Genomic DNA, 12,401 nt, shown 5'->3' with positions numbered 1-12,401 from the left:
GATGCTTCAAGATATCTTTACTGCATTTCTGATACCATTTATCCTACTCTGGCAAAACATTTTTAAAGAGTTGAATAAATGTTCAACATACTAATTCTTAGTTATTTTTGGTTATATGCTCAAGCAATAAGCTACTTTGTCAATTTTTCCTTTAGACCTTTTATTGATTACAAATATGAAATTGCTATGGCAAATTTAGTTAGTATTTCAGAAGCTTTAATTTTTTATGACCAATTTTCTGAAAAAGGACCAGGAATATTACACACACATCATTTAAATATATACAGGATTACAAGATTAAGGAGGAAGAGCAAGATGAGGAGGAATCAGAGGCGGATGAAAGAGAAGAATAACTGTCTTTAATTATATCTTAAATTCCTGTTCCTGTCAGGAAATGAAACATTTGTTATATTTAATGACACTATTGTAAAACTGTAGTAGAACTTATTTAAGAACTGTTTCCCATTATTTCATTCTGTTTCAGCATTATGGAAGATGTGTATATTTACAATAGCCTTGTTTTATTCACACATGGTATACCTTACATTAACACCACATGGTTCAACTTACAGACGCCCCAAGCTGTATTCAAGCTGGTGAACCTGTCAAATTTTAAATGCAGCTTGATTAGTTCATAATTTTACACAAATTAAAACAGAGTAGGATAGTAAATTGAAGATACAAAATCTCTAGGAGGCAGTTTATTGGTATTCTCAGAGGTTTTGTACCCATGAAGGACTTCCTAATTTATAATATCCATGATTGAAATTCAGTCAAGTTATCTTTCTTTTGATATTAAATCTAATTATTTTTAATCTTCAGAGAACCTTAACTTACAAGTGTTTACTTTGTGGAAAGAATGTAGGATAAGAAGAATGAGAGTAAAAGAGGCTGCATGGTGAGTTAGAAAGGAGAGAGAGAGGGGGAGAGATGGGTAATATACTTGGGAGAAGGGGAAAGAGAAGAGAACATAATAGATAGGAGATTAGAGGGGCACCATTTTAAGATTGAAGGAGAGAGAGGAGTGACGTAGAAATAGACTGAGGAGAAGGGGAGAGAAAACAAAAAAATAAGAGATAAGAAATGGGAGTGAGAGGGGCAATATTGTGAGATTGAAGGAGAGAGATGGGGAAATAGACTGGGAAGAAGGGGAGAGAAAACAAAAAATAAAGAGAGGAAATGGGAGTGAGAGGGGCAATATTGTGAGATTGAAGGAGAGGGGGGGGGGTGATGAGGAAATAGACTGGGGAGAAGGGGAGAGAAAACAAAAATAAAGATAGAAAATGGGAGTGAGAGGGGCAATATTGTGAGATTAAAGGAGAGAGAGAGGGGGAGTGTTGGGAAAAGGGGGGGGGCAAAAAATAAAGATAGGAAATGGGAATATGAGGGGCAATATTGTGAGATTGAAGGAGAGGGGGAGTGATGGGGAAATAGACTGGGGAAAAGGGGGGGGAATAAGGATAGGAAATGGGAATAAGAGGGGCAATATTATGAGATTGAAGGAGAGAGATGGAAAATAGATTAGGGAGAAGGGGAAAGAGAAAAGAACATGAGAGATAGGAGATGTGAATGAGAGTGAGAGGGGCACCATTGAAAACAAAAAATAAAGATAGGAAATGGGAATGAGAGGGACAATATTGTGAGATTGAAGGAGAGAGGGAGAGGGAGAGAGAGAGAGAACATGAGAGATAAGAAAGAGAGAGATGGGGTGAGAGAGAGAGAAAGAGAGGAGGATATTTTAAAGAGAGAGACTGCAGGGATGTATTCAAGGCCAGCCTGGGCCACATTTTGCTGGCCTTGGTCTCAGGCCGACTCACAGTTACAAAGACTCTGGGAGAAGGGTTTTTTCCAGCGGCCTCGCTACTCAGAAGTATGGGCGTTAGACAACATCCTAAAAAGAAAGAAAGTGATGGAAGTTAAAGGAGTAGAGGAGAAAGAGAAAAGAAGAGTGATGATTTCAATTGATACCAAGGGATTTGCTCTATATACCCAAAGATCGGGGGAAATATAGACTTTTTAAATGAAGTAGACACAGTGCGTTACTTTGCTGCATGTGCTGATGTCTTGTTAAGTCTACTTGCATGCAGATGTGATGATTGATTATAGAATTAAGTCACATGTGTACAGAAGTTGTTATCTATCTCCTGAGGTTCATTATGAGTAATTGGTTGTTGGTCTCTAATTATACTTAGTTGATATCTACTGCTGATATCCAAAGTCTTAGTCTACATTGCCTTCACTTTTGGACAAAAAATCAGAGAAAAAATAAATTACATGGAAGAATACATCATAGGTGAAATTCTATTTAGATGGTATTTTTGCCATTTTGTATTTTACACATTACGTCCGATAACTTCAATTGTTTATTAAGACCTGTGTATTTGGATTTTTTTTTTTTTAAGTTGTAATAAAACTTTTTAATGGATGGAAATGCATTTTTATAGAAGTGAAATTATATTGTGTTATACTATTCTTTTTCTGATGTCTGTCGAGTGCATCATGTAAATCAGAACATGATTCAATGAGATATGACATGAGTTCCTCCTCCCAGTTATAGTTCCTCTGATCAACCTATAGATAGAAGGCATTGATAATACTTTACAGATGTTTATGATATAGCGTCTCAGACTAGAATGATATTGACAGGAGAATCTCAATTATTTTACAAGAACATTCAAAGGTATTAAAGGCCCCATTTCCAGCTACCAAAAAGGAGCATTCATTATATGTCAATTTATTTATTTTTTCTGAAGTAATGGAAAGGTATGGATTTTTCTTAAAAAGAAATACTGGTAATTCTGCAAACATTGAATTTGGAACCTAAGTTTTGCTCTCTTCAAACACTAACATCATGAAGAGAATTTAAGGTCAGTCTTATAACTCATGTTGGTGTGCAGTTTGCCTACAAATTATTTTTGTTTATTTAAACGTCTGGATATGTTTCCTTATTTCTTGAACTGATTTTGCTTTATCTTCAATGGAATAAGTGTGATATTCATGTAATGTATTAATTGGTGGATGGGAGCTGTGACTTGTCTTATGAACATAGTCATTATCACAGACAATTGTATAGATTTACTTGTAATGAGTTGCTGTGTTTTAAGTATTCCATAGTACCTATAGAACATTAATAGCTGACCCTGGGTGTGTGTATAGGGGCAAAGGGGTAGGAATGTGATTAATTATATAATATTGACTGGCATAGAATGAGATACAAACCTATATTGCCCTATGTGAATCCAATATTGCCCGCGCCTTCGGCTTGGGCAATATTGGATTCAGAGAGGGAAATATAGGTTTGTATCTCATTCTATGCCAGTTAATACTATTATTATTACCTATATAGTAAATTGATTTTAAAAAATCCCCAAAATCTGTGTTGATAAATTTCCCCAAAATTTGACACATAAAATTTCCCCAAAATCTTTCCAAGGGTCTCTTTATCCAGTGTCTCGAAATCGCCCGGAATAGATTTTTCAAGCGGATACTCACGGAATACAGCAACGGCCTGTTTCATAGACTTTTTGGTATTTTCAGCGTCTTTGTCACTATATTTTCAAATTCGTCTGCACCATAACAAGCGAATCTCTTAGAAGTAGCCATTTTCTCACGTCTATGTGCATGACATGCATCGCACTATGCGCTGCGCTGTATAGAGCCGCGCTGCGCTACAACTGCGGTCTCTTCACAAACTGGTTCCAACCGGATTTCGCGAATATTGCCCGCTGTTAAATTTACACACAAAGTCAATGGGAAAACCCGGAAGAGAGAAAATACGGCACGATATTGACCGCTGCGAAATCAGAGAAAGCAAAATATGGATAATGATTGCCAAGGAGAAACACTTCGTATAGGTAATAATAGTAAATATGAAAGGACAATTACGATTGGTTCCTGGTCAATATTCTAAGCAAAATACACATGCAACAGTGATCTTGATTGCCCAAGCTGGAAAAAAATGAGTACTAGAAAGTTTGTTAGTGGAAAATGAAAAGAAGTAATGAAGCCCTCATCTATTTCTAATTCATGTCACTGTTATTATCCTCAGATTAATGTAGTATAAGGAATATCTTTTAATTCTATTTTCATATCACTTTTATAATCCTCAGATTTAATCAGGGATAAATATATCTACAAAGGCTTGTGAGACTTGCATATTTTGTTGTACACATGCATTGCGATCTTTGTGCAGGTGCATTTTGGTGTGTGACGTCATGATTAGTCTTACTAACAAGCGATTGCAATTTTTAAATTCTTTAAAAAATGGGTAAAGTACGTAAAGACTCATGTCACATATTCGCAGAACTGTGACTTTTTGTGATTAGAAAGTGTAGACCCTGTACTTCGTAGAGGATGCGTTTTTATGACTGCTCAGAATGCGATAGCGAACCATGACATGATTACATGAGTACACATTGCAAGCCATCAATTAATGATTAAACCGTCATAAAATTAGGATGAAGGATATCTTCTAATGATGAAGCCCTTATTCAGTTCTATTTTCATATCACTTTTATAATCCTCAGATTTATATCAGAAGGAATCTTGTCTGCTAATGATCATGGAAGCCATATAAAATTTGTCCTGTCCTTTAAGCAGTCCGCAGATGAGAAGGTAAGATGAAGATAGTCTTAACTGAAATGCAGGAAGTATCCACCGTGAAATTTGAACTAGGTTCAACAGTTTTGTCTGTTTAATTCTTAATATCTAGTAGATCAACACCAGGGCGTGGTGACTCAGTGTTGAGCACCCTTCTCATGAATGGCAGGTTGTGGGTTCAATTCTATTTTTAATCATACCAATATGTTGTGGATGTGAGGTTAGATAATGATAATAATACATTTTTTGGGGGGCCCCTCATTAGAACAGTTTCAAAACTGAAGTTGCTATATTATTCTTTGTAGATGAAGCACTATCATTAGTCTTGTAATTTTTTCTACACGCAACATGCATGTGACTTCAATTCAAAGCCACAGTCAAGCAGGCAAATTGTGGCTCTGAGGCCAGCCTCTTCTTAACACGAGTTATATTGGTTTGTTTTATATGAATATGAAATTTAATTGATTGTGTACTCCAATCAATGAGTTCCATGGCACCTATCAAGAGAAATGATATGCTGCCCTCTACCTTGAAGTGTTACGGTACATCAGTTACTATTGTCCATATTTTTTTTATTCTCCCTCCAATTGTCAGTATAAATTTCAGAAACGGAATACCGTATACAGTCTGTCTGTATTTTTGTTTACAGTCTCATTTTTCTCCATCGCATACTCTTTCATCTTGATTTGTTAACAAATCGGCTAATTTTACTATTTATCTTTGGACGGTAGTGGTACTGTAATTTTGATTTACCTCACACAATAGCAGGATAATGTAATTTACAGTCAATTAAGTTTAGTTTCTGTGCACCTCAGTAGATGTGACCTGTGGCTAATTTTATGAAAAACCCTTGAAGTTCATGCACAACTCTGCAACTTTATCATCAAGCATGCAGGACCATGCAAAACATGCAGTTTGACACATCATCGTACAAACTCTACATGTGGCCACATGTTTTTATAAACGCAAGTGCACAGCCATATCATACCCCTGCACATGTCATTTTCAGCCTGCTTGGAACTTGTGCACAAAAACTTTCACAAATTGTATAATTAAGGAAAGCCCCAGAAAATTGCAGTGACACAAAACATTGGAAAGGTTGATAGTAATTAATTTCTGAAGATTTGATTAATCTATCTATTTTGTATTGAAATCAAATTCTCAGCTAAAATTCTACCATCAACTGATTGGAGGGCAGTTGTGGACTCAGGGGACATCTGTTTTCTCTTCAACGGTTGAACACTAGAACATTCAGCAATATTTTAGTATTTTTCTCATCAACCCAGTTATTATTCTTAAGATGGATATATTAACAAAAAAATCATTTTCTCAATTGTTTATTTTATTCATATCTTTCTTCAGCTGTGGATTGCTTTTAAGTTACTAGTTTTTGTCTCACCTGCATAGCAGAGTGAGACTATAGGCGCCGCTTTTCCGGCGGCGGCGTCAACACCAAATCTTAACCTAAGTTAAGTTTTTGAAATGACAGCATAACTTAGAAAGTATATGGACCTAGTTCATGAAACTTGGCCATAAGGTTAATCAAGTATTACTGAACATTCTGCCTGAGTTACCATCATAACTTTGAAAGTTTAATGGTCTAGTTCATAAAACTTGGACATAAGAGTAATCAAGTATCACTGAACATCTGTGCGAATTTCAGGTCACATGACCAATGTCAAAGGTCAATGAACTTTGGCCATAATGGGGTATCTGTTGAATTACCATCATAACTTTGAAAGTTTATGGATCTAATTCATGAAACTTGGCCATAAGAGTAATCAAGTATCTTTAAATATCCCATCCGAGTTTCAGGTCACATGACCAAGGTCAAAGGTCATTTAAGGTCAATGAACTTTGGCCATGTTGGGGGTATTTGTTGAATTACCATCATATCTCTGTAAGTGTATTGGTCTAGTTCATAAAACGTGGACATAAGAGTAACCAAGTATCACTGAACATCTTGTGTGAGTTTCAGGTCACATGACCAAGGTCAAAGGTCATTTAAGGTCATTGAACTTTGGCCATTTTAGAGGTAATTATTAGATTGCTGTCATAACTTTCAAAGTTTATAGATCTAGGGGTAATCAAGTATCACTGACAAGTTTTAGGTCACATGATCAAGGTCAAATGTTAATGAACGTAGTATTATATCATTATATGAATGGTGTTTTTTGTGAATAATTGTTTTATAGTAGTTTTCAAAGTCAGCACTGCTGCTATATTGAATCGCGTGATGCAGGTGAGACAGCCAGAGGCATTCCACTTGTTATTGTATTACTGTAAGTTAATATAGTACTAATTTTGTTTGTAAACTATAAGTAAATAAGTTTAATTTGATTCAAAAGAAACAATTTAATTTTCAATCTTTTTATTATGCTAGTGCCTATCTAAAATCTCCTGTATCGTATAGAATTTTTTCTTTCTTTCAACCCATAGACTTCAATTTTCTGCTTCCAGTTATCGTTTTCAAATCAGATTTGCGTGTGATGATTTATGTACTGAATCCAATTGACAGGTGTGTCTTGAGAATGTAGAATGATATACTAGATTGATTAAAATGTCACTAGACATAGACAATTAATTGACCTGATCTTAGCAATGAATAGTATGGTACCATGACAGGGGTTCCATGTTGGAAATTGCTTGTTAGTAAATCACTTTGATTTTGATGTTCTCATTTCCGATATTGGTCAACTTGTTATTGCTTTTATTTTTTTCTTTCTCAGAAATTTCCCGTTTTTGATAGGGATTCAGGAAACGTTGATAAGAAAATAATGATAAAGATTCTTTTTTTTATAAATTATTGGAGAGGAAATAGCATAGAATGATAATGATGTTAGTCAAAAGATGGAGGAAAACTGGAGAAAGAAAAACAACCAATAATGAGTCTTTTCATGTAATTCTTTATGAAGGCAAACTTTCTTTAACAATGGAATACAAGGAGAGCCTTAAACATTATGTGTGATCACACTAAATTACAGCTTAAATTTGATTACAGCTTAAAATATTATTGATGAGTATGAATAAAAATGGAACATCTTGGTAAATGGTTCAGCTTATTAGTAGTGCAAACAATGTGAATTTGATTTTATTGAATTGCTGAGGAAATATATACATTAAAATGATTTATGCCTTGATGGGCTGTAGATATTGTGACAATATAGTCTGATTAATCCTGATTAATCTTGCATTTGAGAATATCATCAATAGTATGATTAGGTCAAACTTACAAAGACTTTGGGGTATATCATTAGTGACAGTATAGGGTCAAATTTACATATAGGCTTCTTTGATGTTCAGTTACAATACTACATTCTTGACAAGTTATGACATTAGAGAGACATCTTAAGCATAATTATATGATGTTAAATGATTATACTCTGAATGAAATATTTTGCAGGAATGCCACAAGATTGAGTTTATTGAAAATATTGAAACATTGAAGTGGGATTACATTCATCTTCACCATTTCATATACCCCCCCCCCCTTTATATCATAAAATTTCCCTTTGCTATTTTGTATGAATACGTGTTTATGATTTATCTTTGATATGTAATTGTGAACAATTGCCAATCAGATCTAAAGGAGAAATTCATTGTAAGCAAGCAATGGTTTCTGCATTTTGAAATGCAGATGACATTATAAAATTCATTTTAATGTAGATACAATTTTTGTGATGATGGAATGCAATATTCATTATAATGGATTCATTGAATTTCAACTAGCCTAATAACTGACAGTTTTTTGTTTTTTTATTTGTGTTAATCAACATGCAGGTTATATATATATGTAACCCATCCTGAAAAATTGGGTATTATAAATTAAAGGTTAAGTCCACCCCAGAAAAATGTTGATTTGAATCAATAGAGAAAAAGCAAACAAGAATAACGTTGAAAGTTATGACATTTTAAAAAGCTTTGCTTATTTTTCACAAAACAGTTAGACACTGTAAAAAATGAAGTGCTAATTTAGCACTTACAGTGCTTGTATAGTGACTGCACTACGAGTGCTGATTTTCTAGTTCAAATTTAAACTAGAGCACTCGTAGCGCAGTCACTATACAAGCACTGTAAGTGCTAAATTAGCACTTCATTTTTTACAGTGTATGCACAACCCGGCAACACGCAAATGAGAGAGTCTGTGATGTATTTCTTTTGTTATTTATTTTTTTAATTATACAATATTTCCATTTTTTAAAGATTTGACAATAAGGACCAGTTTTACGGAACCATAAAATTGTTATTCCACATGTTCATGGAGGAAGAAAACTTATATCACCTTCCAATGAGGAGGAAAATAAGATATTTCATATTTCATGTAATGAAATACAAAAGAAATAGTGAGTGAGTGACGTCTTAAGTCCCCTCATTTGCATATACTGACCAGGATATGCATATAACTGTTTTGTGAAATTTAGCAAAACTTTGAAATGTCGTAACTTTCCTATTTTACATCCAATTTTGATGAAATTTTTAGTGTTATGCTTCTTGGATTTTTCTCTATTTGTTCAAATCAACTTTTTGTTGGGGTGGACGTGTCCTTTGATAGGTGAAATTTCAGATTTTGGTTTTTTATATCGACATACCTGGACACATGTGTAATTCATACGCCTCACATATACTTTTTTGTAAGTTGTACAACAATGTGACACATGAAAGAAAAAGAAAACTCTGACATTTGCAGAATCACGCCCACTTACTCCTCTGATCTTAAGTAATCCAATACACAAGGTTGAATGATACAGAGGTGGTTATTAAGTCATCGGATAGAATAGTTCAGGGAATGCAAGAAATTCCTAGAAGACCTTAATAATTAGTCTCTTGTTAGTTAGGAACAGGAAGTCAATAGTTAGTTGGGCAATTCCATAAAATACGCATGTCCAACCCCGTATGTGTGGGACCTTCATGACATTTTCTGTCTCTGATTTCTGGTTCTTTTGACAGTCTGTAATGTTGTCAAAGGACCATGACTTGGTCAGTTTATGAAGTAAAGTAAGACTTGAGAAAATGAGGGTTGGAGGTACAAAAAGGTTGATCATTTAATGGAATTGCCCAGCTATATAAGCCAGAATCCAATCATACAGATATATACGCATAACTGTTAAGGGCCCTCACACACTTTACAACTCATCTACATTCTGATTTTAGAACAAAATCGCATTTTGATCATTTTCTGAGAATGTGAATGTAAAGTATCTTTTTATTTGAGACGCAGATTAATTGAAAAAATACTAATATAACAATTTTAGATGATTACCAGCCTTTATTTTGGAGTAAAAGTCCAAAATAGTTTCAAATCGTAGCCAATTATATGATTGCTCTGATGTCAGTACGACTAGAAATTAAATTTGATTTTGTTCTAATAAGGATGATAGCTGAGTCTCAGATTTGAACATAGGTATTTGTACGATGATTTAGAATATTACACTGTTAGATATTTCATATCACAATATTTGCATCAAATTCTAGTACTATTTATTCCAGAATCAGGTCGGAGACCAATCGTAAGGTGTGCGGTCGCCTTAAAAATCGAGTACATTCAGGAGCAGCTATGGAATGCACAAAAGTGTTATTTTAGTAACATGGACGATCGTAATTGATGACAAATAAAACCACAGCAGTGACAGCACAAATTTACACTTTTGCAGTAACCCCTCCCCTCTCTCTCTCTCCCTCTCTCTTTTTCTTTCTTCTTTTGCCCTTAATGCATTCTACTCTTGTGTGAATATTATAAATGTGACCTACCTACCACAAAACTAACAATAAGTTACAACGGAAAGTTCTATGTAAATAGCCAAAATAATAATTTGGGCTTGCTAATGCAAAAATCATAAAATTTGCTTATCTGAAGGAATAATTCTACTTCTTCATAGTTCAAAAAATTGAGGTTGTATTTAAGTTTAATAAGAAACCGTACAACAGTTCTTCGACAATAGATTGTCCAAATTTCTTGAAAGTTTCACTGAGATCGCACAGTGTGCACAGCTCATGCTCAAGTGAACCTCAAACTTCAAACCTTGATATATCCGTACTCTTTGACACTCACTGAATATATGGGTTATGGCTGATTAATTTTGACAATTTATGTATCAATTTGATGCTCAATAAAAATCTCAAAATTCATTTTTTCACATCTTATTGTTGATTTTTTTTTTTTTTTGGGGGGGGGGCTGGTCACAAATGAAATTTATAACATATTTAGAAGATTGATTATCAATTGATAATCAATTAAGGATGTAACGGTAAACTCTCCTCCAACAGAGAATCAGATAAGTAGTGCACTGAAAATTTCATAAAAATCAGAACTGAAATGAGAAAGTTAGGGGATAATTGGGTTTTGTCTATTTTCACAAAAGAGTTGCATGTACACATCCTGGGCCCGTTTTGTAAAGGACTGTTCTAACTTTGCCATAATGGCAATTACCATGGCAACGGGGCTCAACAGCCAATCAAAATCAAGGTTACCATGGTAGTTGCCATAATGGCAAGTTACAACAGTTGCAAGTTCTTTATGAAACAGGCCCCTTGTCAGTGTGCAAATAATATCACACACAAACAGTTCTTTTACATTTCTAGTCTAACATAGGAAGTATAATAATATCAATTTTTATCAATTTCATGATGAATTCAAGAGGATCTCCACCAGATTACAATGAATTATGATAATGATGTAATTTTACATTTATATGAGATCATATGGTATAGTGGTCATAGCATTGAATTCATATTTGTAAGGTTGTCAGTTCAAATCCCCACTCTGCCATTGTCTCCACTTTGATAAAAAGACTCGAGAGTAATTTCTGTCATCTAAAAGGCCAGTCTCTATGCCTGATTGACTTAGACGTAACATCTTTCCAATGTAATTGGTTATAAACCAGCTTGGTGTTTACCAGCGAATAGCTGTCCTGCCAAAATCCTGTGGGAGTTACCATAACAGTGAGAGAAACAGGATTGAACCATGTTTAACAATTTTTGAAGAAAAATTGAAATATTTGATATGTCGTACATATAATAGATCATGGATATGTATGTCATCAGTTCTCTCATTTGCATATCTATGTGTGGTGTATGTCACTGTTTTCTGCGAATGGTTGGAACGTTAAATACCATAGATTTCATATTTGACATCCCAATTTTGTTTGTTTTGTTTTTCTCTATTAAAGTCAACTGTCTTATTGGGATTGACTTGTCTGTAAACAATACACCAGTTGAAATTTCTAGAATAAATCCAAGGATAAGTGGGATATGTAGACAGTCAGAAGACAAGTGTCAAGCCTAGTTTACTTCATGTGATTCACCTATTCTACCTTAATGATCATTTGATGAAAGCACTCCAATCTCAGCAAATAAATTCCATCCTTCCCTTCTATCCAGAATGCGATATCAACCCGTGTAGGCACAAATTGAAGTTAAACATTTCTTAAAATGAGACCACTTTTTCTGAGTAATTCCCTATCAGAGATGGTGGAATGTTGGAGAATGTGCAATTATTCCCTCTCTCTACAGGAACTTCACCTCAGACAATGTTTGAGCAATATTATTGACAATATCATTCATTATCATGATTTCTGTTTCTGCGTAATCAAGTTCCAGATAGCCTGTCATAGGATTTCCTCCTCTCTCTCACTGTCTTTTCCCCTCTTCTTTTCCTGTAGGCACATCTCTCCCTCTCCCGCTCTCTTCATTTCAGTTGCCTTCTTTCATCCTGGATGCAAGTTTTCTCATCCTGCATGGGGCAGTCTTTTCATCAATATTGACATGTGCAGACATGCTGTCCATTCATTTCTTTTTAAATATCA

General features: G+C 34.6%; 1 protein-coding gene across 1 annotated transcript in view; it reads left to right on the top strand.

Moving 5' to 3' along the window:
- LOC129266027 (EF-hand calcium-binding domain-containing protein 11-like) overlaps positions 1-5,905 on the top strand; it is an 81,047-nt gene extending 75,142 nt beyond the window's left edge. Inside the window, exon 8 of the mRNA XM_064101891.1 lies at positions 4,527-5,905. The gene's annotated coding sequence lies outside the window, so the exon portion shown is untranslated. The remainder of the gene's footprint in view (positions 1-4,526) is intronic.
- The last annotated feature ends 6,496 nt before the right edge of the window (positions 5,906-12,401 follow it).

The sequence above is a fragment of the Lytechinus pictus genome, chromosome 7, assembly GCF_037042905.1.
Source record: "Lytechinus pictus isolate F3 Inbred chromosome 7, Lp3.0, whole genome shotgun sequence".
In the NCBI taxonomy this organism is placed as follows: Eukaryota; Metazoa; Echinodermata; class Echinoidea; order Temnopleuroida; family Toxopneustidae; genus Lytechinus; species Lytechinus pictus.
The sequence above is the reverse complement of the archived record's forward strand: the minus strand, read 5'-3'. Positions and strand labels throughout refer to the sequence as shown.